This window comes from Agelaius phoeniceus, chromosome 3 (assembly GCF_051311805.1).
Source record: "Agelaius phoeniceus isolate bAgePho1 chromosome 3, bAgePho1.hap1, whole genome shotgun sequence".
Classification (NCBI taxonomy): domain Eukaryota; kingdom Metazoa; phylum Chordata; class Aves; order Passeriformes; family Icteridae; genus Agelaius; species Agelaius phoeniceus.
Window position 1 is genome coordinate 35,499,468 of NC_135267.1, and position 27,844 is coordinate 35,527,311.

The window sequence follows — 27,844 nt, forward strand, 5'->3', positions numbered from 1 at the left end:
ACAGATGGATATTATGTTTCTGGGAACATATACACTGCTAGTGGGTAAAATTATTTTGCTCATATCTCTGTTTATAGTTGTAAAAAAACAGCCCTCAGGTTCCAATAGAGAATGACACAAAATGCAACTTGTGCAAATGTAACATGTTGGTGCAATTGAGAAGACCTCACATATGTTGAATTGACTACAACATGGCATAAGCCACTGGGGGCATTTGGTTAACGCACTTAATTTAGCACGGTAATTGCTGTATGAGAGCAAACAAATTGCCAAGCTATTTCTTACACTGTGCTTAAGACTAGTTATTTTCCTTTCTTTTACCATGTCTTATTTACTTTTTTTTTTCTCTCTTTATTTTAAGGAAGTTTTCTGTAGGCTCTGTGCTATACTCAGACACAGAAAAGTGTTCTTTTCTGACTATGGTTTCTCAGGTCAATGAAATTGACTGTATTGTAGTTTGCATAATCCAGCAGCTTGCCCGCGTAATGTTTTCTGACATAACTTGTTTATTTGTTAGAATTAAACCAGCAGATACAATCTCCTACCACATTAGTCAAGCCAAAAGAAATGCTCTGAAGTAACAATTTGTTTCATTAATATTTATCCCATGAAAACATTTGTCTAACAGCTGAAAGTACTAAGTAGTTCTGCAAGTGCTTCATAAGAAGGATGAATGTGTCAAGTCACCTATTTGAGCTCTCTGGCTGCTTTGTATATTATCACTGTGAAAAACTATGAAAATAAGCCATGAGATATTATGGGTTTAACCATGATGGGAAAATAGAAAGTTCCTACTCTAGAGTTGACAACCAAGGAAGAATAATACTAATATCTGAACTGAAATAACAGAAAATAGGTGGATAAATAGAATTAGCATAGTAAACTAATCCTATGTATACTTAATGGGTTTCTTATATCTGTGATGTCTGCACAGGAGCCATCTGCTTACTTCTCTTTACCATCAGTGTAGAGAGACGCGTGTGAAGTTTAGGATGAGATAAATCCATGATTCCCATCTGACTTGACTACTAAGTGTGCTGGGACTAGCTCAGACATAGCTTCTATGTGAGAAACGCTAACATTTGAGCAGGTGTATCCCACTCAGGCTGCCAAACTATTCCTAAGGTTTTTGTAGGTTTCTCAGCAGAGTAAGGTGGTTTCTTTTTAGAGAGAAGTTTTGGAGGAGGACAAGGAAATTGTACTGATGAAGATTATGGTTTTTTCCTCCATGTACAAAGTCTTTAGGAAAAAAAGCACACAAAAAAATCAAACAAGGACAGTACAAAGATTGACATCAACTGCTAAGGCCAGAAATCAACTTCTCTACAGCAAATATTAACCAAGCAAGGAAAGCCTGGGAAGGGCTTTAAAGATCAAGAAAGTGATTTAAAAGAAAAAGGGAAACCACTGAATTGATATACTTTCCTTGGCACAGTTAAATTGAAATCAAGAATCTATGTACCTTTACAACAGAAGAGAGAGAATAGAACAAAAGGGCAAAACTGTAACTCTGAAGATATTAATTGAGATTAAAGATGCTGGTATTAATTAGGAATGAAGATGTAAGGAAAAATGCTTGTAAAAGGTTTTCACAGTGAGGAACAATGAGAGAGAATATAGCTTACACACCTTCCAGATGTTCCAGGAAAGCATCCACAAGACCTGGTGATACTCAAGATGGTAGAACATGGAGAGTAGAGCAAGTGAAGAAACACTGAATTATATCAGAGACAAGCAGGATGATGTCACAGTGATGAAAAAAAGGAATATTGTGGACAGTTAAGGAGTTAGAACTCTTTTTTTTTTACTCAGATTGGCCTTTAAAAAATATAGCATAATAGTTGAGTTTTTCTTCCATCTGTAGAACAGGAGAGAAATCTGAAGGAGAGCTCTGTCTGTGAGTCATCTGAAAAGAAACAGTAGTTGATTTTGCATATGTTATTCAGAGATACAACACACAAGGAAAGAAGAATAAGAAAAAAAGTCTTATTAATAGATAATCAGTAACAAGAAACTATAAAAGAAAAGACTTGAGGATCTATTAGAAATGGAAGAGGGAAAACCAACATATGTTGACACCTCAAAAGCCAGTGGATGATAAAATTTTAAGATGAGCATACTTGATATATCCATGACATCTGATAAAAATTGACAGCACAGAGTATTGAGTATGAGATTTGGCTAACAAGAAGGCATTTGAAATTTTGCAAGAGTAATTTCAGCTGAATGAGCTTGGTCTGTGCTGGGCTTAGATGCAGCAGCATGGGGGTTTAGATGGTGGTTGCTGCTACCTATTTCCAAATAAGCATATCCTGTGGAAAAGCCACTTGGGTAAACATTCAGGCAAGGCAGTCAACACGCCACGCTCACCATGGCTAGCTCAGTGAAGAGAGGCAGAAGGGCCTTTTTTATGTGGTCAGTTCCAGTGACTTATTTCAACACACCAAAAGGGAGCCAGAAACAAAAGACAAACCATGCACTCTGCATGAGGTTTAAGTAGAGACAGATATGGGAACAGTACCAAGGGGCAGGGCAAAGGGCATTGGCTTTTGGGGAAGAAGGGGCCAGCCACCAGGAGAACCATGACCAATGAGGAGACAGGGGAAGAAGAAACCAGAGGAAGTTTGGATATATGGGGAAAGGAACTGTGATGGATCAGTGTTGTGCAAGACTCCGTGGGGAAGTCTTTTCTGCACACCTAGGTGGGGGAGAACTCTATGGTAAGACTCTCCAAGGAGGGCTCTGGGGAATTCCCTGAGTGGGAAAGATCCTAAGGATTCCACACTTGGGGAACAAAAATGGAGTGACAGGACCCAGCATACACAGGAGTGAAGTATAAAGCAGTGCAGTAACTGGAAAAGGAAATGGGGACACAATTTTTTTTATTAGGAAATATTAGCACAAGGTTCACAAGAATAGTAGAGGAACCATCCCTATTTGTTTCATGAAGAGAAGGGAGACATTTCTGTCCCTCTACTCCTATCTGGTCACTTGGTACCAAATTTTTTTAGTAAAAATTCCTATTTTTTTATCCAAGCTACTTTATTACACTAACAGCAAAGGGACATCCTAGTACTTTTCTGTCGATTTGTAGCCCCTTCATCCCAGAGGAAGTTCAGGGCAGTAATGTGCTTTTGCACACAGATTTCCCTCTAGCACTTGCTGATAGTTAAATGTGCCCCTCTTATGGTGGTTCTGTGAATATAACCTGTCCCTGTCCTCCTTTGAGCCAGCAGTGTCTATCCTGGTCAGCAAGCTTCTGGCTCTCTAGCCACAGATGGTCTCTCTGGTAGCATAGCTACTGACTCTGATTTTTATTGATCAGCAGCAAACAAACCTCGCTGTGCACACAAGCTCAACAGCTGCTATTTCTTGAGCAGTTCATAATTCATGCTTCCTAACTTACTTTACCTATAGCAAGCTAACAGATCTGCACTTAGATTTTGTTGAAAGCAGAAGAGAGGGCAACAATACTGATGGCACTGGAAATGATGACAGGCACACTTATATTATCCAAGTGGAAAGCTGGCAAAGTCATGCTGAGGTAAGACCAGGAGAGGGTCAAAGTCAATGAATGTTGAAATAGCCCCTTGTACATGACCAGAAGCCAAAAAGGGAGCATCACTTGAAGACTGAGTTATGCAAACAGCTCTTTGACATGTGGGAGAGTTGTACCAAAGCTGGGGGTGGAACAAAGAGCTGAAAGAAGCAGCAAATATTTGAGGCCTTAGGTTTGTCATGAGTATGAAAGTTAATGTCAGTGATGGTGCAGAGAAAAAGACTACAAAGGAAGAAAGAACAAAATTAAGTTGGCATGTAGATTAATAGAATAAGGTAGAGAACAGAAGGCATCAGCCTGTTACAGGAGTGGAAACTAGAGTCAGCACAGAGAAGAGTACAATGGAGGGAACTTGGTGATATAAACCATTAATAATGCATATCCTTCAGCGCTGTGCTTGAGCTCTGGGGTTTGTATCATACTATTACAACACTGTACTTTGTATGATGGTACTTTGTGCTATCTGCATGATCTCAGTTCCCCTTCCAGGATATCAAGAAATAACATAACTTGTTGTTTTCTGCCCTTCCAACATGACTGCAAGTTCATTCCCTCTTTTTTGTTAGGCTCTTTCTGGGTCAAGCTTCTCTTTTTCTTTTCTCTTTTTCTTTCTTTATTTTAAATAAAGATTATAGATTTCTTATGTTTTTCTGTCCCTGTATTTGTTTCCATGTTACCTCTCTGATGTCATTCTCTGCCCAGTGTTAACCCTCAGTACTCTTTAGAGTGTCTGTTCTGTTAAATTAAGTCTGAATCTATCCCAATTCAGGAGTGATTGAAAATTATTAACATTCTGAAGACTGCTCAGTGTCCTTTTTGAAATGAACTGTGATCATGGTCCAACTCCTGGTGGATGGTCCACATCTCCCATGCACTGTTACAGCTGGCACTAATTGGCACCCTCTTTCTCAGTCTTAGTAGGCAGGTTAAGCACCAGATTGTGCAATGAATTATTTTTTCACTCCTGGGTGTGATCTACCTGTGTCCAAGTTGAAGCAGAATACAGAAGCAGCAAAGGAAAGCCCAAGTAATTACTGCTTTTGTTGTGCCATCTCTATGACTCAGATCAATGGGGCTTTTCTCATTTTGCAATCTTGGAATCAAATGTGAAACAAAGTCACTTATGAGATGCCCTTGAAAAACTATTTCTATTTTTATAATTCTTCAGTGAAGGATAGAAATCTGAATGCCAACACAATAACAGGTTGGCAGAAATACTTTATTACCTTGATTGTGGATGAGAAGTAATTCTCCAAAAAAGAAAGCGGGAACTTATCATCCCACGCTTCAGTGGGATTCTCAGACATATTCCGTTAGAAGCCGAGTGCTATAATGTCAGATGGTGGGTCCCCCAGGCTCCCTGGCAACCTGCATGCGACTAAGAAAGAGGCAACAGCTTGCTTCAAGTATCCTTCCTAGAGATGACATAGTTAGATAAACCCAACAGGGAGTACAGCACGTGGAGGGAGCAGTCTGGTAAGAGGAAACCATTCCCTGTGGGACTGGCTCCATATTGCCACATGAAATGTTCAAAACACTGCTAGCCAGGAAAGTTGAATTTATTGCTTAATGAGCAGAGGACCCGGAAAAGATCATTGACAACTGCAGTGTAAACACAGCCACTTAATAGGGTGTTACTGAATGCCAAGAGGAAATTAAAAAAATCTGTCCTACAAGCAGCACTTTCTACCATATAGAATATGATTGGAATAAATAGAGAACACAGAAAGCAGCTGTAGAGAACATATGAGATATTGGATGTGGTGGAAAGAAGAGAAGAACGTATATCCAGAGGGCATTTTTTAGACTGCATTGAGTATAAGAGTTGTGTGAAAGAAAAGATGAAGGAAGACAAGTTAGCATAACAGCAGCAGAGTGACAGAAGTAACGCAAAATGACACTGTGACATTATTAAGAAGCTCAGCAACACACTCAACCTCCATCACAATGTCATCAGGACAGATGGCAACAATTGGCAAAGACAAGGCACAGCATGTCTGGAAAGCAATAAGAGCCTATAGAAGAAAAGAAATCATATGAGCAGCTATGGAAAACACAAGAGAATACTACGGATTTTTGTAGAGGTAAAACAACAATTTACCATCCACCCTGTGCGTATTTATCACAACTGCCTAGTAAATATGACATAATTTCCCAATTTGTCAAAGATTTGCAAAGAATCAGGGCTTTCAAAGAACTTATTACTATAATTTATTATTCTTTTTAGTACCTGCTAGACTGACTGTGAAGGACTGCATCATGCTAGGTACTTAGCTAAATATGAATTAAAAAATAATCTCTGCAAAATGAGCTTACAATCAAAATGCAGCATGAAACAAAATATTTGGGTGCAGGTGCAAGAAGGTGCAGATGCAAAGAGGTAATGAAAAAGGCTGGTCTTCTAGGAGTGTCAGCAAAGGTCAGAGAGAAATGATAAAAAGAGGAAAGGAAACCTACAGGGAATGTGAAAGTATTGCGTCATAAATATCTCACTTTTAAAATTAATTGAAAAAATAATCAAAACAAAACAGGACAGCAACAACATACATGGAGGACAGAAATAATAAACCTCAGATAGGAAGTAGAAACTTTAGGAAAAAAATGTCAAATGTGCAATTATACCTGCATTATCTAATAGTGCAACATCTGAGACCAGGAAAGCACTAAATAAACAAATTTTTGAGAAACAGACCAGTTCAGCCAGAGTGGTGTATGCCAAGCAAGACACATGAAGCTTGTTCTTCCTGCACCAGGGTCATCTGTCATGAAATTCCCTCAGTATTGCTGGGCAGTATCACAAAAAATTGAGCCTCCATATGTTGAGCTCCCACTGGAGGAAAAAGTTAAACTCCTTTGGCTAATTGAGCTCCTGGAAAAAAGGTTTAAAAAATCTTCACATGGTAGGGCAGTGGGTGCAAGAGGGTTGAAGAAGAAAATATTTTATTAGCCAATAGTTACAATTACATGGGCTTTGGCTGGACACCTTTTGTCTGAGAAGGGCTATCCACATTTCTTTCCCTAGTAGAATTTCATATTATTTACTTTTTCCTCTTTGTTTTTCCTCAAAGACACATTTTGAACATGAGTTAAGAGAAATTTACAGAAAGGTAGAGAGCGGCAATACATAAAAAAGGAATGTGAGAAGCCGTATGTGGCACCAGGCCCTGCTGTTCAATTCCATGTGTGTTGGGTATTTGTTTGACCCTTCCCAGCTGTTGTGTACTTCCTGATCCCCTGGATAATATGAGCCCCTTGCCTGATCAGCTTCCAGATGCTATACTGTTCCCAGTTCCTCCTGATCGTAAGTCTCCACCAGCTCAGTTCCAGCTGCCATAACTCTCATCCTTCCTCAGCGAAGAGCTCCCTACCCAACAGTTCCCCCAAATGTCATAACCTGCCTGACCCTCCCCAGCTGTTGCAATCCTCCTGATCCCACACTGTAAAACCTCTTTGATTTGTCCCTTCCCAGCTGCTCTGCCCATTACCACTGAAGGCTGTGGTCCAGATCCTATCTCCTTGAAGTGTCCTACAAGTGCAAAAATTTACTATTATAGCTCACAGATTCTTTACAGGATATAACTTTTTGGGCAGATTTCAGAAAAAAATTCCTGCTGCAGTAGATTTACAGTGGTAGAAAATCCTGACTTAATGTAGATTTATCAGCATCTGGAATATTATAAAGTTACATGCTATAATACATACTATTTTGAATACAACATATCAATATTATATTATTGCATGTTATATACCCAATATAAAATGTTGTTATTAGAAGATTATGTAGACTACACACATAAATAAATGAAATTTAATAATGAGCATAGTATAATGCAATCAATATCCTTAAAATTTACTTTTAATCAATATCCTTTAAATTTTACTTTATGGAAACTGAAATGAAACTGCACAGAAAACTGAAGCTCCCTTAACAGCTGACCACCAAACCTAGGCCTCAGATATCTTTATCCCATTCTAACAGCATAGTCAAAATCTTAACTTCTTTCAACTTCACATTGTAAAACTGAAATACCAGCATAAAGGGAATTCAGAAGTCCTCACAACTTAATATTGGGATACAGAATTTTGTTTGTACACAGATTGTTATAAGTCAAGAAAACAATCATTGATTTTTTCAAACAAAACTTTTAAACACATTAGGGGAATAAACTCATTGTTTACATGATTTTGGTATCTCTTGAATATACATTAAAGGGATCACAAGTCACAGTTTGATACTATTTCACTTGAATAGTTTTCTCCAGAATTGCTAAAGAATTCTCTATATACCAGTTGTTATGGTCTTCCTCTAAAAGATTCAATTATTTATTTAGAAGGAGAAGGGAAAAAACAAAACAAGACAAAATGTGTAACTCTGATCATCACTCCTCTAACTCAAATAATCTCTATTGAGTATATGGAGGAAGGATCTGTGCTTCAATATCTGTCCAAGTCAGCCATACCAAGGTAAATAGCAGTCAATATAATAATATCTTCAGCTTTTCAGTAGTGGCCTATTCCACCTCTACGCACAATTTCCCTGTTGCCCCATATGCACTGTTAAAGGTGCTTTGGTAGTTCCATTGGCTGTCCTACCACATTTCCTCTTATTTCACATCCATTTCATGACCCTTAACCACACATTGGTTCAATAAACACCAGCTGTGGTATTCCCAGCTGGGGATGTGATGATTCATTGCAATGGATTGGCCACAATAGTAGTAGCTACAGGTATGGGGAACACCAGTTTAGATGAAGGAATAATGGATCAATGCATAGTCTTACAAGCATGTCTATGCTATCCTCTAGATTTTATAGAGATCATAGATTTGGCTACATGGAGTCAACTGAGAAACTGATGCCTGAAATAATCATCACTTTAAGTAGTTCTAGACATGAGGAACTTATAGATCTGAAAAACTGATTTTCTATCATACAGAGATAATACAATGTAACCTTTCAGCATTTTGAAGAGATTCTGTTTTTATTCTTTTTTATTTTTTATTTATTTTTTTATTTTCAAAAATATTTTTTTAAAATTTATTCTTAAGCACACAGATTTGCTAATGACACTGCACAGCAGTCCCTATAAGTGGTAAAAGACCATTTATGATTTCTTTTAAATGAGAATTTAATCTAAAACCCATGTCTTCATGCCCCTCTGTACATACTGGAAAGAAATAAGAATAAATTTATCTCAGAATCACTAAGAGTAATTGTATCTTCTGATTCTACACATTTTCAAAACTGTGCTGTTAATCTCATGACAGATATTTCTGAAATGCTTCCATTTCTGTACAGTCATCAGTATGACAAAGGCAAAAAAACAAAACAGGAAACTGGAAAACAAAAATGACAGCAAGATATTTTAAGTCAGACACACTTATGTTTTCTTCAAAATTGACAAATTAATTTGTTGCCCTATAATTCTGAATTTGTAGCAAAGTACAAAATAACTTTACAAGGTTTTTTGTATTTGCATTTTTTTCACTAACAAGATATTCTAAAACGAATTATATTAATGATATAACAAAGTGAACAAGCTAATAAAGATAGAATGCCTCAGTGTCAATTTAGAGAGGCAACTATGGGGAAATGTGAAAAACAGGTAACATTTCTTTTTCAGGGAAAGATACTTTCAGATACTTTTCCTCTGTGCCAAATTCAAATGGAGTGCTTTCTACCTTATTCCCTAATAAGGACAAGGGTTAGTCATTAAATGGTTTCTTTAAGTTAGTAGTCAGAGTAGCATTTTAACATCTTCCTTGTATAAGGACACGATTTCCAGTAGAAGTTCTCAGAAGAAAATGTCTGACAAGGACAATGAAGAGCAGGCAAAAGGTGAGGGTGGAGATGCAAAGGAGATGCACACTCACAGCTGGCAGGTTAAATGTCTGCCTCAGACTTGATAGTTTCTATTAGCAGCAGTTCCATGGATGGCAGTTTTTTATATATAGGAGTCTGAGGATAAGAGCAGTTCACAAATTTGGAACAAATACAGAAAAATTAATATTTGCACAAGAGTCAAAAAACCCACTCATTTTCCTTTGTGTGTGTACAAGAGAAAAAGAGAAATCTCTAGTAAATATCTCTATGCCTCAGTTTCCCACTCATAAAAGAAACAATTGAGTTATTTTCTTCCTATCACAGCATGTATAATTCCTGATGCACAAATATTCATCATCACCTTTCTTAATGCATTTGTTCTGCATAAAATTGAAAATAATTGTTCATTTCATTAATAGAATGTGTTTTATAGCATCAGGTACTCCATTAATTTTAATCTCAATTCCTACATTTGAGTTACTACTGAATACTTCTTTTCTAGATAAATGCAACACCTTTCCTTTCTGTCTTTTTCTATCCCATATGTGTAGACTAGTTACACAGAATCCCTTGGGGTCAGAAGAGACCAGAAAGCCAGCCTGTTTTGTTGGGCCCCACAGCCTGGCCTCAGGCACAAGTATGTACAGTCAGAGAGGTTCATTCTCATCCTGAGCACATATGTAATTGTTTTTACTGTTAATGGAAGTGATGCACTTACACTGATAATGCACTTCCCTGATATTTTGTTGTTTCTCCATTAAGAATATCAGAAATAGAGAGCAGAATTATCCAACCAGGCAAGGAATCTCTCCCCAGGGTTTGCTCCTCCTTTGCAAAGGAGTGACCTGGGATCCAACTTTTGAAATGACAACTGTGATGTGTTCTTAAACTGAAATATTCTTGATATATATTATTAGTGAAAGCTTCTCCCAAAATCTGGAGCAGTACCAATGGACCATTGAAAGAGAACCACACCAGCCAGGTTCTGGCATGGTAGGTCTTGTTAACATTGACACAGTAAAGTTGTTCACAAATGAGAGCAGGAAGTATATATATTTCATTTCAAAAGGAGTTGCTCTGCAATGGATTCTGCTCTATTATGCTTAAGGATATATTTCCTGCAAAGGAGATATATTCTCCAATTCTGTTCATCCAGGTGAGGCTGCCTTAAGTTTGCCACCCAAGTGAGGAAGTAAAAGGAATTACTACAGGCTACCCAAAGTTACATTCAAAATTTGATACACAACCCTTTAAAATCACTGCTTTCCTTTTAAATCAAATCCCTGATGTCTCATGGTACAAATGCTCATATTCCATTTCTGTAAACTTTAGTCAGATGCTCATGTTTATGTTTGAAAAATATCCACAACAGAGATATCAGGATGCTACTGGCTCAGTTCAAATCATCCTTAAGTGTTTTCTGCTTCACACTCACCTCTCTTACTTTAAGAGGCAGCCCAGTTCCATACTTCATTATTCAGTCATGCAGTCTGAGATGAGGAAGAGGAAGATGAGCAGAGCAGCAGTGCTAACCAATAACTCCCATGTACATGCTGTGAGCACAACAAGACTGTCCTGGGCTGGAAGGTGCTATTCCACAGCATAGCTGAGTTTGTAGCAGTTCATCGTGGGCTAAACTGGCTGTTTCCAACCCACAAGCCTGCCAGATGGCTGTAGCTGCCTGGGCACCCTGATCATAAGATGACTGGGACAGTGACTGGCCCTGCTGGTGAGTCACTGAAGATGGAACAAATGGGAGCTGATCAGGATGGCAGCTCCACTGAAGTGAGGACTGCAGGCTTGGATCAACAGCTCCCAGCCAGCTGTCATAGCACAAGCATTTATTGTTAGTGAAGGAAGGGAGGGAGGGGGAAGGAAGATTGGGGTTTGACTGAAAGGTGACATTTTTTAAAGATTTGGAAATAGAATTTCCATGGGAAATAGGATTCAGTAGTTTTATAAGTCCTTGGATGTCAAAATAATAATTTTTAAAAATTGTCTCATTATTGGATGAGAGGATTTAAACATTACTGACAGGATTTAAACAATCCAAGAGCCCATGCAGAGACAGCAAAGCAGACAGAAGTGCTATATTTGTATACAAATGACCCTAAACTTTGTGGCTCCATGAGAGTTTCATCAATCTAACAAAGTATTGTACTATAACAGTCCAGCATTTTCTGGCAACTAGTCTACAGAGAATAAATTGCATAAGTTATTTCTTTGCCCCTTCAGGATTCAGGAAGAAAGATGTTTACCAAGGGACAGGGCAGTTGTATATAGGTTTGGAAATATTATTAATATTGTTGTTAGCAGTGTTGGTGTTACTGCTGTTGTCATTATTATTCAGATTTTTCCCTCAAAGTGAACCCCCCTTCACATTTGGATGATTAGACCACATTTGGCCAACACTCCACCAGATAGAAGAGCATTCCTCCTTTGTATATTCAGAACAAGTTTCATGAGAAGTATCTCAGAAACATCTGCCTTCATTATAATTATATTTCTATTTCAGCTGCACCAAGCTATTTACAGATGAGCCTGTTCATAAAGAGCTTTATAATTAAGCAAACAGAAATATCTTTTTATAGGATGCAGATCTAGGGGTGATAATCACACACAAAATACACAGCAACAGTTGCAAATAGAGTGTTTAATGCTAGTTATATAGTTAGTGATGTGCTCAATAAAGCCTGACATGTCTTTGTTCCTAAATGTAAGAAAATACGGTCTTTACTACACAACTGTGTAAACTGCCTTTTTCATATACAAAAGGCTATACATTTCAAGGGGTATGGCTTGAAAAACCTTCATGAAAACAAGCCCTCATGTCTCCAATGCAATATGATTCTCAAGCTCTTGGTGGAAAAAAGAGCTGACAGGACACATATGAATTTCAGATATGGACATCTTCCTTATGCATGAACTGTGACCTGATATTTGTGCTGGTGGACACCAAAAGACAGAGAAGTGAAATGAGAAAGTATTGGCAGAAGGAAAAATGATAATCTATTATTTACCAAAATTACTGTTTAAGATATTTTCACAGTGCATGTGCTCCAGAAATTCAACCTTATCTCTTCTGAAGAACATATTTGTCACTTACTTCTCTCAAGATTGCAAACTTGCTCTTTTGCAGCATTTTCTTGGAATTTTTATAACCATTTGTAGAGCAACAAGTGGGTTTGTAAACTGAACTGCTGTGATACACCATATGAATCCCAAGTGTGAGCAACATGCCAAAGAAAACCACACAAAGATTAAATTAAACTATACATGACACCTCATTTTTCAAAAAAAGACTTTATTTGTAGGAATTTTTATAGTGGGTTTTTTTCCATCCTCACATTTAAATCAGCCAAAATAGATGTCTGAAAGTAGACAGCAGAAAGCAGGCCCCTAGATACGACCTAAAAAATAGCTATGAACAGAAGTGATGAGTACAATAATGTACTTGCTAAGATGATTGCTAAATCATGTGCTAAATCACTTTAATATATATATATATTCCAGGTAAACAAAATAGTCTAATTTGGTTTAGAAATTGCTTTATTTTCAAAACCTTGAACATATTATAAATATTCTAGTGGGATATTCCTAGAAGGATTTGAAAGAGAAATGTGTGGAACATTTCAGTATTATATTAATAATAATCAATATCAATAATCAATATATAATATTGATATTATATCAATATCCTTTAGCATGAGTTCTTACAAGGCTTATTCATGCTTTCTACTTCAGGTTGGTTTTATCCATTCAACAGGTACCTTGCCTCCCTGGAGCACCTCTCCTTTGTCTGTTGACTACACAGAGTGAGGTACAGAGCTACAGGTGAGCAATGAAAATACTCTCTTGCATTCAACTGCACCACCTCTAAATTGTTTTTTTCATTGCTATACTATGGATTTCAGAAAGCATTAAGTGGTTCTTATAATCATGTTAAACAAACAATCTGAATCTCAGTGATGGAATTACGAAAGTGCTCTGATGCCTGATTTGTACTTCTGTTTAACTACTGTTTAAAGGGTCTCCCAGTAAGCATCCAAAAATTACTTCATTAAATTCCTTGAAGCCAAAATCTAAACAGTAGTTAAGCCTGGGTAAGTTGTGACATTCCCTTGTTTCTCCAATCAGCATTTTATTCTGATTTCTCCAGGCTTCTCAACCAAGCTCTTAGAGAAGAACATGTTGCCATTCTTTCCATGCAATGAAGCATAATGGAGTGAAGAGCAATCACTCTTAGGTGCCACAACAATTCAAATAAAAAAGAGTACAATATTTCTTCAGAACTGCTCAGAGCAAGGGACTCAAATGGAAAAAGGTATTGTGTAAACAAGAATACTATTTCTCTATTATGCTTTCATGCAGTAGAAGCAAGCTTGTTTGTTCATTATCACAGGGTTTCTGGTTTAAATTACAGAAGGGCGAAAGAAATATGTCTAAGTGAGGTTACAATATGTTTCTTGCGTACAATGTGGACAGCAAAATCTCAGAGAAAATAGTGTCCCAAGGGATTGATGCTATTAAAAATATGACAGAAACCATATCTCAAATAAAATTGGGCAAGAACCAGGCAATCTCCTGATGATCAACATGATCAATCCCTGAAGCCTGACTCAATGTGTGACTGTTAAGCTGTGGGAATGCGTGAAATTTGGCAGCCCTGAAATCTCAAGTCACACACACAGAAAACTGAAAGCATCATTGCTGTCTGTTTCAAGTTTGTTCCAGTTGTAGCTGCCTAGCATCATTGTCCCTGTCAAACAGATTCCAAATGAACTGATATTTCTAAAATTAGAGCTACATTTCATTAACTTCTTAGTCTGCAGCTTGTGAGGCTAATAACATAGTCCTAGATTTTAGTTGAAATTCCCAACTGGATAAAGTGTGGAAAGCGAAATGTTAAAGAAGAAATTTAAATTGATCTTATTGATGGTTTCCATCATCTCTCTCCATACTCCAATATGAAGTTGGAAGGAATGCAAAGGCAAAACATCTGATTCTTGAAGTCTTTGCTCCCGGAGGTGCTGGTTCTGGGTTAAGCATTCACTTTCTGGCTCATTCCCAGCTTGCTATCAACTCACATTACTGCACTGTTCCAGACCAAAATCCAACTCCACATAAGAATATTTGATAGAAATGGAGGAATTATAATGAAGCAGCTTTCTATCAATTGCTTTTGATTGTGTCTGACAGCTGAATTTAAATGACTGCTGGCAAGCATCAATTACTGGCGACTACTGGATAGCCTTTCTAGCTGAACAAGTAATGCAGTTAACTGTGTGCACATCAGGTGGGCTAAAGATTTCCTGATAACCTCAAAGCTTCAAATGAAGACCTGTCATTATTAAGCCTGAAATGTTGGTGGAGTCTGTGTGAGATTCAAGTGTCAGTACTCTAAGTGCTGTCCTGGGGCCAGCAACATGGCAGGAGGTTTTAGGTGTTGTCATATTCTCACGAGTCAAATCATCTCCTCCATGTTGTCCTTATGATATGGTCAGAACCTTATAATAGAACTCTTTGATGCAATTCAGTGCGGGCTGGATGAAAGAATAACTTGTAGTAGACAAATACAAAGCCTCTTAACTAGGGTTGTGATGTGTTCTGTGTGGGTTACGTTTCATCAGCATATTCATTGCAAGCGCCTCTGACAGATCTGACTTTGAGTCTTAAGGTGTGAAAGTGTCAAGCTATCATCAAGTCCCATTTTCCCATGCATCAAATTTCTCATGTTTATCAGGAGAGTAGAGTCATAAAGCTGAGTATCTTCTACTGTGACTGTAAAAAGGAAGAATAACGATGAGAGTTGTAGCTGCCTTTATCAGTCTTCTCAGCCATACAACAGGTTTTCACTTAGTTCCTCTGCAAGAACCTGGTAATGGAGCTCCCAACTCCTTGTCAGTATCAGAAGGAAAGGGATCCCATGTCCTTTAAAATAACAGAAAATCCTTATGACAGGAAAAAAGGCATAGAAGGAATTAGCTTGGACAATACATGTTGTTAACAGTCCATCATCCAATTGTTAATGTGATGCATGTGGTCTCCAATATCTGAACTGTGGAAATAAAAGCACTACAGCAAAAATAAAAACTTTTATAATATCTAATTCTTGGATTTCATTTAGATAGTTTTTAAACTATCCTCACAAGAAAAAAAATAGTTAATTAAGGCTTCAGCTGAAGACTTGGAGAAGGTGAATAAGGATAGTCAGAATCTGAAGAATAAGGATAGTCAGAATCTGAGACTGAAAGATAGCCAAGTAAAAATAACTCTTAAAATCAAGCTTGGTTTATAAGCTGTCAAAATTATTATGCCATTGGCTAAGGGAAAAAAAAAAAGGTGAATTACCAAAGCACATTGTTCTCTGTCTAAGGAAGTTTAATTTTAAAAGCAAGAGAGAAGAAGTAAGAAAAGGACAGATAGACTATCATCTTGAAAGCGAAGGATGAACTCAAAAGGGAAGCCCATCAGTCTTCTGTAGTACCTTTAAACCTAGATCCTGAAAAAGCCCAGCATTCAGATCACAAGGCAAACAGTGGTCTGTTGAGACATAGCTCAAGATGAGGAAGATTAAACAAATAAAAACATGTCTTATTGTTCTACAATAGAAACTGATGTTTTATTTACCTTTTCTAAATATCTTTTTTTCTGGAGAGCTTAACCCATTGCTAGGCTAATTGTGCTTGTTTCTAGGAAAGTCCACATAAAACTGAAAAATGCAATACAGAATAATAAATGATCACTGCAGGAAATAAATATTCAGTTAAGCTGAGATGCCCATAGAATAGTTGAGTACAGTGGGAGGCACGGGAGTGATGGCTTGTTGTCTAAAATGTCACTTTTCCTCTGACATTTGGAGCTCCAGGTTTTTGGGAGCAACAGATCCAACTGCAGGAAGGCAATACATCTGCTCCTGCTCCTTTGCTCCACCGCCCCAGCCCCCTGCTCTGGCACTACCATGGCATGACAACAGCCAGTCCCTCACAACACTTCTCTACACCATGGTCAGAAACTGGGAGAGACAGTTCCTTTTCCTCATGGTCAGACAGACTCAGCCCCTGATGAACCCTGAACATGAGCAACTCATCAGTCAGGGCCAGAGGGATCCCCAATGAGTTCATCAGGGCAGGGGAAGATATAAGCTTAGCGAACAAGAAAGAAGTTGTTGCAAGATGGTCAAAAGAACTTTTCTGGACTGCATTAGCCAAAATCCTTTGTGAATGAAATTATTAATAACAGATGCATCTGTACAGCAGAAAATAAAATCTTATTTTATCTATATATATATTTGTTTTAAAAGAGCAGAAGGCTATTCAAAGCTGAATCAATAGTGGTTCTACTGGAACTCATTTGGAATGGACAATGTTTGGCCTATTGTGTTAAATTCCTGAGGGTTTGCCTATTTTTGTATCAGATTACAGCTTTATTAGGTACAACTGTTTTTACATTGCATTTTTGTGATTAATGATGCTAAAAGGATTTTGGCATTTCAAATGTTGTACACAAACTTAATGGGCAAAATCTTCTGTAAACTTCTTCTAAGCTCTTGGCAAACTTTCCTCAGGAGCAAATATTAACTCCAGATAGTGTTTATTAGCTTTTATAAAATAATCACTGTAATAGTGGCATGTAATTGCTAGAGGTAAGGGAACATCCAGGCCAAGAATTAATCAAGTTTGAGCTCCTTAATAGAAAAAGGTCAGGAACAATTTATTTCTTGCTCAGTTTGTATTTAAAATAATATAATTTTCCTCTGATTTTTGTTTCATATACCAAGACTGACTTCATACATAACATTCCCTGAATAAATTGTGTTCTTAACTAGAGATATGTCTGAACAGCAGAGTTCAGGACCCACTTCTTACTCTGACAAAGTAGAGAGGCATTTGAACTTTAGATTTTAATTTGCATATTATATGGGGTAGAACCAACAAAAGATTCAAATCTGACTCCAGCTCCATTGCCTTTTTTTATCCTCTGCCCGAATTTTGCATGTTTCTGTAGGCAGATTTTTATTCAAGGGTGTCCTGACAGTATCAGGCAAATGAGAACTTGTTCTTCAAAGGGATCAGAGTAAATATCCAGACTCATTAAGGTTTTACTTGTAATAAATTATAGGATACAGTTGATTTAAAAAAAGTCACATCAGGAGGAATACTACCATGGCTTCTTGTATGTGGTGCTATTCATGTAACAGGCATAAAAGTCTCTTGCAGTTGCACTCTAGAAAGTAAGAGATGCCTTCCTATTGAACAAGTGTGTACCAGTAACTCCTTGATCAGAAACAGTGTTTTGACAAGAGACAAAAGGAAGGGTTAAAACATAAATATAGACATATCTAAGATGATACCAGGTAGAAAAAAAAGCCTGGAATTGCCCCCAAAATTGGACTTCTGAGTTTAGTCCAGTATAAACACCACTATATAACTTCACGGTTTGGGATCTAAGTAAGGTAGATTTATCATTTAGGGCTGATGTTACTTCAGACACCTCTAGTTCCCACTCTGTGAAGCTGTTAGTCATGCTTTTCTTTGAAGTTAAAGCCATAGTATAAGTTGCATATCAGGAAATGTGATCTCTCTGGCGTATCAAGCTGCATTAAGATGTCCAAGTTCAGCTTCAACACAGACAAGTTCTTCTTGTTATCTCAGCTGACATCTCTGCAAAATCAAACATGCTTGGAACCTTTGAGCACTGAGGATAACAAACTTGGAATGGTCTGTGTCCGTATTTGGCTCTCTTACCCTCCAAAGCAAGGTGGTTGCATCTAAAATGCTTTCTGGGTAAAGTCAACTCTGCATTCCTATCTGGAAGTTATCTGGGAGAATGCCAGTTTGCTCAGGCTAAGTCCATGCCTGTGATCAGCCTAACGATTTAGCAGCATGGATAACTGAGTCCTGGTAACTAGTTTTGTATGCAGAAGCTGGTAATTCACTAGGAAACAGAAGGTTCGTATATAATTATTCATAGGGGATTGTTTTGTCAGTTTGTTCTGGAAACAAAGACATCCTTAGTCACAGGCCAGAATCTGCCATTTTTCTGTTTGAAAAAACAGTGAGAGACTTGCCATGGAAGTTTTAAGGCGAGGGTCTTACCAACAGGATGAAGTGCTCTGCAGGAATAAGCAGGAATCAAAAGCACGACACCTGCAGTGTGGAAATCCATCCATTCTCTAGTGCTAAATTTCATATTTTTATTTAAAAGAGCTCACTGAAACTAGTCCGTTCTCTTTTTATAATCTGTTGAACATCAGCCATCAATCATATTTAATGTATATAAACACCTCTGCACAAAATCATAGGGGATTCTAATTCAAATAAAGCTATTAACTATAAGCTTTGAAACTCCTTTTTTATAATCATAAGATTTGCCTTTAGATTTGTTCTGATCAAATCAAAGTTATTTCAGTGTTATTATTTTCCTAACCCTAGCTTTCTAGCATATACTGTGAAATCACAATACTGTACAGAGAAACATTGTAAATGGATAATGACTTGCAGTTGTTATGCATTACATCATGGAAAGCAGCGTTTCCCACTTCTTGATTCTGGAGCTTCACTTAGAAATCCTGCTATTTCAGTGCCCCACGGGGCTCCCCAGCTCCACAGGTGTCAGAGCCTTCTATTTATCTAAATCACTTCTGCTATCAGCTGTGGAAAAGGTAGTATTAAATCCAAATATATAAGCCTTTCCAGACCTGGACTTCATCCAGCTCCATGCAGACCCACACAGGTGTCTCTGAACGCTGATCTCCAGGGCTCCAAGGGAATACAGATCAGAAAAGCCCATGCTGACCCTCTCCAAAACCAGCACAGGCTAAAGATCAGTTGATTTACACAGGCTGTACATCTAATGATTGCCCTGCAAGGTACACCTGACTGGATAAAATACAGTGATAATTTTTATAAGCTTTCATGTTGGATGGTCTTTTTGGAGAACAAAATGTGGGCATGTAACTTCTTTCCAAAAATATAATCACTTAGGTACCACAATGTACCACTTTACATAGAAAGAGGGAGAGAGTGGAGCACTTCACAGGAGTACTATTAAGTACCATTTACAAAAGTCCAGAGTAACACAATTGTTTTCAGCGTTCCTCAAAAAAATCTTTAACAGGCCTTGAAGAAACAAAAGAAGTTTTCTTGCTTCTCTTCATAAATTGACCAACCACCATGGCAGCCTAAGTAAAGGACTTTCCTTCAGGTAAGAATCTTTGCAAGAGAAATTAAAAATATAAGAGAGAAAAGGACCCTCCCCTCCCACTGCAGCTGGCCAGAGAGCAAGCCAGCATTTCCAACATCAGGACCACAGCAAATGGCAGCACGCAACAGACAGCCTGAGTTCTCATCAACCATATATACCAGTATTCAAAAAAGTTCATATTCATACCAAATTATGGCCCTAGTGAGAACAAATGCCATAGAATTTTTATCATAATGCAATTTTATATTGCATATATAAGAATACAGTGCTTGCTGTACAGTTGAGTAAAGCTAAAATTCATCCCTAGAAAATCTGTGTAATCTTGTGTTTAACAGTACAGGATAAATGTAATTTATGAATAGAAAAAGACAGAAGAAATGCAGAGAAAAGGCAAAGGAAAAAATTAGAGCATGACATATTCACCTGAAAAGGCATTCATCAAAAATTATCGGTTTCATCCATTTCTGGTCACTTAATATAGCTTTGTGAAAAAAATACCTTTTAAAATGAAAATACACATCTCTGAAATAAACACAGTTTTCTGACAGGAACAGGCAACCCAGAAGAAGTACAGAGACAGAACGAGAAATACATGTAGGACAAGACAAAGTTTGCTTCAGTGTAGACATGATCTGTGGGGAAGGTCAAGGCCTCCTTTCTCTAACCATCCTGGAGACCATTTGTGTGGGATCCTAGAAAAGCGCTATACCTTCTGGCATTTGCACCTCTGCATCTTCACCACTGGCAGTAAATTACAAGAAGGAAAAAAAAGCCTGACTTGATTTCCAGTCCCTGGAAGGAATCTGCTCTGATTCAGTAAGTCTCAAGTGCGATGTCCAAAGTATCATGGGGAGCAGGCTTGCACACTGAGGCACAGACACGCAGCAAAGCCACACTTCTGGGCTTGTGCCTGTTCACTTCCACCAGTCAGGCAGCACTTTCATGTGTTGCCTTTGCAGTGATGGTGTTAGATATGTGTGTTTCAGACATAAAGTGAACCACAGGATGAAAGTCTAGCTGTAATTTTATCATCACTCATCCTGAAGCATATTGTTATGTCAGTGTGACACTTACTCCAGTAAGCAAATACTGTTTACAAAATCTTTTTCTAAATGGGTAATATCTACAGGGCACTGAACAATTTACTAATGTTTAAAAACCGAAGTCTTTGTTTTAAAGGTTCATAATCTAAAGGAAAATCATAGGCTCAAGAGAGATTGTGTGATGCAAGAAGAAAGCTAGTAGACAAACAATTCTAGACAGAGCTCTTTGGATTTGGTACTTTTTAGAGAAATATAAAAATCAACATTTCCTAAAAAAAATAGAGAACAATCCCACCTATTAAAGCCATAACAAGAAAACATTTTGGAATGTTCCACATTTCTCAGTTATGTTCTTTTGGCGTCTGTTTTCATCCACTTTTTTGCAGAGCTTTCAGCCTATGACTGAACTGAAACCAGCCAACCTTTCTTTCTGGTTCATGTATATTAGCTCGGTGCTGTTAGGTTTGTTTCTCCAAAACAGCAGGGTGCTGGGATTTTTTAAGGTCTCCACAGAAATTAAGAGGAGAGGCATATAATACCTTCAACTCAAATTTATTTCTTTTAATTCATTTTATATGCACTTGGGGCCTGAATAACTCAAGAGTAATTACTGAAAAGTAGCCCATTGTGTGACTTGCACCCCTTTGTGAGCAGCTATTGCCTTAACTCCAGATGCAGAGTGTTTTGTAATATGACTACGCTCCACATTCCCTTTGTGGAGCATACAGACAAGCAGTGGATCCATTTTTCACTTACATGCCAGAATAGCTAAGCATGTGTGTACAGTTACCAATTTATATAAAGGCCAGAAATCAATTACTGCTACTAGAAGGAGCACAGATGCAACTCCTCACAACTGTCTCTCTAAATAGTAGTACCTCCCAAGCCTACCCCAATAACAGATTAAAGTTGCTCCTGATAACACAACGAGTCCTTAATATTTTGACTAATAAATGCTAACCTCTAGAAATGTGGTCTTGCATAACAATAGCAATAACAGGCAAGAAATTTTAAGCATTCATTCAAGTTGCTGGTCTCTGTCCAAATCTTTACCACAAACAGTGTGGCTTGAAAACTTTAAAACATACATTTGTTTAAACAGAGTCCACTTTGTGCAAGATGAAAAAGGCATCTCACACAAAAAAAATTAGGCAGCTGCACAATGTACATATCATTATTACAGGTCTACAAGGGCTGTGTGAAATACAAATCAATGTGCAAGGGTTATCAGAGTAAAAGGGCAGAAATGAGAAAAATCTGGAACCAACTAGCCACATTTCTCTGAGCTAGATAACTACATCTTTCCTCTCTTCATTTTTCCTCTCCAATACAAGCATCTGGAAAAAAAATTAATAAGGTGTGTTGGGAGGGGAGTCATGTCTGAAACCTTATTCTTTTGCTTCAATAAGCTGGAAATCTCAGGATCTCTAACAGCTGAGATTTTTTTCCCTTCTCCATTCAAAGAAAGGGGGATGGATTTTTCCTTCCTTAGCACAACAATTTTTTTTTATTTTTTTTATACAGAAACTGACACCTTTTTCTCTTAGAAACATTCTTTGATCGGACAAAATTTGTTCTTGGGATGTTTTTTGTTTAGATTTTCCATGTAATTCTGAATCCACATTGCATTATATAACATAGATGGACACGCATCTGGCTGAACACACACATACACTATAACGTAGTCTTAGAACTAAATTTCTTTAATGTATATATTCAAATATATAAAAAAGACACAAAGACACAACCTACAATTCAAAAAATGGCAAATGGCAGAATTAGCATTGTTCATGAGAACTTAACTCATCCACCCTCTGAGAATACAAGAACAAGAATTTATAACTGCACCACCTTCTATTTTTGCATGGGACCTTGACTCATTCTCCTTGCCTTCTTCACTCAGTATGTGATGGCATGGACTCTTTAAATACAAGACTCTTAAAAAAAAAGAAAAAATAACAATATTAATACTACTATATAACTTAGGAACTAATGAGATATTAAAGCTAAAATTTTCTATTTAGAAGAGTTTGTAAGCTTAAGAATCTAGTTTAAGACATATAGAACCAGATGTCTCAGAATAACAAATGTTTTAGAGATCTTTGTGTATTCAAATGCAGCAACAATTACTTGTGTCTATAGGCAGTCAACATTCCTGCAAACCTATAACAGCATCCTATGTTAAGCTCCTTATATATAGAATGATCTATACAAGAATGGACAAGACTAAAACTGTAGGTTTGAGCAATGCTTGCTAAGGCACAAAAGAACTCAGTGGAGAACTGTAATCACAGAGTAAACTTGCATTACTTTTCACCTCTTGGACCAGTTCATTTTGCTGCAACTCCTTGGGTCTTTGTCCACACCCACTGAAAGATTAGGTTGTTTAGAGAATGCTCTTCAACAAATATGTTTCAAGCAAGTGCATAACCTTTCTGATGCACTAAATAAAAGTGATTCTGAAGAAAAACTTTTTTAAAGTTATATACTTGTTCAAATAAACAGCAATATTTTTAAAATAGAAGATACAAATACCCTGTAATTAAACAGGGTTATAGAATCATAGAACCATATAAATTCTTGGGTTGCAAAAATCTTCTAATTCCATTCCCCCTTCCATAGGCAGGGACACCTTTCACTAGACCAACTTGCTCAGGGCCCAACCCAACCTGACCCTGAACACTTGAAGACAGGAGGCAGCCACAACTCTGGGCAACTTCTTCCAGCTTGGGCTCATGTCTAGGATTGCCCCAAACCAGGTGCAGTGCCTTACACTTGGTCTTGTTAAAGTTCATTATGTTTTCAAGCTTTTCTATCATACTGTTATACCATATCCGTTTGGAAAAACAATTTCCTGATAAAGAGGCATGTTTCAATGGTAAACATATTTTTTACAGCATTCTGTAATTGGGGCATCTTTGAACACCAGATTCAAAACTTCTGTTTGAAAATATGCAGCTTTATAAAATATAGGTAATTGGTTTCAAGTCAACTGTCTTAATTAACATACAGAAAACAAGTGAACTAAAATCATGTAAATACATTTGAAATAGTATCTTATTGCTTTTCAGACCTTCTACTCACAAAATTAAAATTCTTCCACATCCCATAGATAGGATTACAACCAATAATACTATCATATGGAACTAAATTTGTCCAACATGGTCTTTGATAAGTCTACAATATGAACTTTACTTATTTGGGCCAAACAGGTAACCAAGCATTACAGTAAATAATCTATTTTTATGTAAATGAGATATATGTTTCTCATATATATGTGATATATGTTTTACAAGGGCATTGCAGAGCAAACAAACATGCAGTTTCAGGAAGACTGAACTAGGATGAAATTTTCATAGAATCATAGAATTGTTTATGTCGGAAAAAAAACTTTAAGTTCATCAAGTTCCCATAAACCTAACATTGACAAGTCCTCCAGTAACCATGTTCCTAAGCACCACTACCCTCAATCAGTCCAACCCTTCAGCCCTGAATGCCTGCCATGTCCTATGTGCTGAATTTGATGTCCATTTAGAGAAAAGACATATATGCCTTGTAAATGTGTATTGTCCATGTTCACTTGGAGTTCATGTGTTTACGATAGAGCAGCCAATTTAAGAAAGGACTCCAGTGTCTCACCGAGATACTGATGTTTCCCATTTCTAAGCCATAGTGTCTTAGGGCTTTGTAGGTCAGCTTCCTACTGAATAAGAAGTAAGAAATCAAGGACAACCTAGGAATATTAGAGTTTACATATTTACTTCCATACATGCACAAACACCAAATGAGTAGTGGCTGAATTGGATATTGGTACTGTACATCTCTACTTCAGAGTTCTTTGTATGATGGCAAAGCATGGTTGGCTGAAAGCAACTTTGTCTGAAAACTTTAGGATATTGCAGCAGCATAAAGCAAACAGCTCTTTCATCCCTGTCATTCCCTCCAATGAGGTATAGTGGGTTTTGCATTTCTTCCCAAGACTGAACATTTGCTCAAACATAGAAAAATAACTTGGCAGACATGTACAACAGCACCACCTGGTGATTCCCTGCAAGAGCCACCTGCTACCCCAGCACTGGTGCTACAAAACTAAAATTATCTGAGAAGCACTTAAAATACTTAAACACTGATGCTAATCTATATAAACTATGCTACATCTTAAATTGTTTACATACTGTTTTGAAATGAATTATTCTTTGAATAATGTTTTCTTTCAATGATTCATGAGTAGGCTCAAGGGAGAAACAAATTTTTGAAACAGAATTGAACTTATTGAATAAAAGGATTTTGCACTATTAAGAGATTCACTGACACTTTTAAAATAAAGATGATATTTTTAATGACTTAACTGAAAAGGTATCATTATTGTTTAAATTACTCTCTTGCAGCAAAAAGATTCTGATTTCATTGAAAAAAAATGTTTTAAGATAAATTTGGCTTGAGTCAAAGAAGCCTTTGCAATGACATGTATTCCATGAATGTAAAAAAATGGTAGGATTGTACTTAGCACAAGGTTCCCAGGTTGGCAAAAATTGCCAGGAATGAACTTCCCATGAGAACAAAAAACACACATTTTTTAAATATGTCACACCCCAAGTAGTGAAATATCTTAGCTATTCCTTGAGCAATTTTTTTTTTTTTTTGTCTGTACAAGGATATTTTACACAATACAGGTCTAAATTTGAATGTCGCCTTAGGGACATAAATGCTTCAGATGCCAAAACTTAGACTTACATAGAACACACAGAATTTCACTTTTAAAAGGAAGGTTAACATCAATGAACACAAAGATTAGATAGATTCTAAGTCCTTGACCTCCCTTGCTGAAGATAATGGAAACCTCCATTAACCAAACGAAGGCCAAAAAATGCACATATGTAAGCAGACACATATGTCTGTGTGGGTCTACATATCCCTACATATGCATATGTACATTTACTTCCATGGGTATGTGTATATAAGTGTAGAGTGACCTTAGAAGAAATCAGGCTTTCTGAAAATAAGATGAGGATGGATGATGGTTGTACAATGGGCTCCTTTGCTTCTCCAAAATTTGCGTGTCACAATGTACTAAAAAGCATGAAAAATAATTAAGATTAACCTTTTAAAAAATGAAAATGTCTAAGCCCTACTTCTTGACAGCAGTCCTAACCCTCACCAGAGACAGATCAATCTGCAGCAGCAGCAGGCAGCTATTTAATGCCAGCGGATGGGGCCAGAGCCATGGGAAGTGCAGGGCTGTAGCTCTCACAGCCACAGGTGCTGCAATCCTGTGCTCAGGACTGAGCCACACACACTACTTCTTGTGAGCAAGGCTACCATCAGTTGACTTTTTGTCTCTTTGTTTGGCATCTTAATTTACATAGATCCCAAGTATCCCCTCTGCATAGTGCATTATTTTAAATGTCTGGGGTTTGTTTTGTTTTAACATAAACTTTTGATACCAAAGATTCACTGGAAATGCCTTGAGGTAAGGGGTAAGAACCAGAACCTGAGCAGGATAAATGGTGTTCTAAAGTGTGTGTGATGGTTTTTCTTTCCTGAGTGGATAACCCCTCTTTAGCATGACCTAAGACATGGTTACATCATGACATCCAGCCAGGACAAAGGGGCCTGAAATAATATTGCTCTAAGATGAAAATTCCTTCAGTGCAGCACAACACCATGAAGGGATCCATGCTTCATCTGTGAGAAGCAAAACAGAATCAGCACCACATAATTGGCACACCTACTAATCCCAGACCCACACTACACTGACTGCTGCACTACATGAGATTGTGAAGCTATCCTGAATCCTGCAGCTTCAACCTGACCTGCACCATGGTGGGGAGTGTGAGCTTAAAGTACTATAATCATGAAATCATCTCCACTCAGATATACCCCAGTTGCTTTATTTTCTTTGAGGAAAGAAGTATCCTGATGTCTACTGCAATTCCCAACTCTTTCTGTGACATTTACAGGATGAGATTCAAGCTGGCTGCCAGATAGAGGTGCCTGTATGATATCAGCGCTTCTCTTCACCCTACAGCTGAGCTCCACAAGGACAGCAGGTGGTCCCAGGGCAGTGACTGCTCATGCCGGGGTACCCACAGTGGGCTACAAGACCTATGTGGCAATAAGGAAACTAAAAATCTAAAAGATTTCATTTTCCTCTGTGGCCATGGGACTTAGACACTGGAGACAAAATAAGAGCTGTATGGAAAAGGTGGGACCTCCTGCCCTGTGTGGACATATGGCTTTTTGATTGTTCTCCTTCAAGTAACTCATCTCCCCTTGTTACATTTGGAAACATTAAAATAACTGAATCAAGAATATAGGCTGTACCAATTTCATTTTAGTAGTCTAGAGTATACAGGAATCTTAAATGTGGATCTGCATTTTTCTAATATTTTTTTGTGTCACCTCTCTCACTCACATTCTGTTGTCATCTACGTTTTCTATGCTCTGTTTTCACAACTCATTTTCACCTTCCCACATGCAGGATATCTCTGGCAAGGGACATTTATATTGTAAGCAACCTGAAAATTTGAGTTTGCACTTATTGCACTAAAACTGTCAGAAGTCTTATAGCAATAGGGAAATGCATGGCCCTCGATGGCCTTGAAAACACAATGTAATGTACATGGGACCTACAGTCTGTTAAACCCCCCAAGTACACAATTCTGCCATTCTCTACATTCATGTTTGGCTATAAAACTTAAACTTCTATTTTGCTCTACAAAACAAACTTGAAATGCAAGTGAAGGCCTAGAAGAGAGCAGAGGTCTGTTTGCACATGATTCAATGGTGACTTCAAGGAAGACAACTGTCTTATTTTAAGATAGAAAAGAAAAAGTGTCACTGAGAGTTACCACCTAATTTGATCAGGGAACCAGGCACTACTTTGCATGTTTCCCTTTAAAAAAAAAATAAAATTAAAAATACAAGTAGGTAAACACAAAAGAGACTTGGGTTTGGCAGTAAGACCTGGGAAATCCAAAAGTTTACAGTGTATGCTTCATAAAAATGTTTCTTCTTAAGAAAAAGAGGAGTTGCTGTACTCTGGTTGGGCACTTCCCCTGAGGATCTTCAAAGAACCCCTGGCAGATGAAGCGCAGTCTCATAAGGGAGCCTCAGTAGATGGCACTCCTCCCCCTGAGTCAACACAGGGGCTCAGATATGGATTAGAAACTGTTCTTCTAAGGGGAAGGGGTCAAATTGTCTTCTATAAGAT

The 27,844-nt window shown here is 37.6% G+C and overlaps 1 long non-coding RNA gene across 1 annotated transcript in view; it reads right to left on the reverse strand.

Moving 5' to 3' along the window:
* LOC143693534 (uncharacterized) overlaps window positions 1-27,844 on the reverse strand; it is a 243,419-nt gene that overhangs the window by 191,028 nt on the left and 24,547 nt on the right. The window lies entirely within an intron of this gene.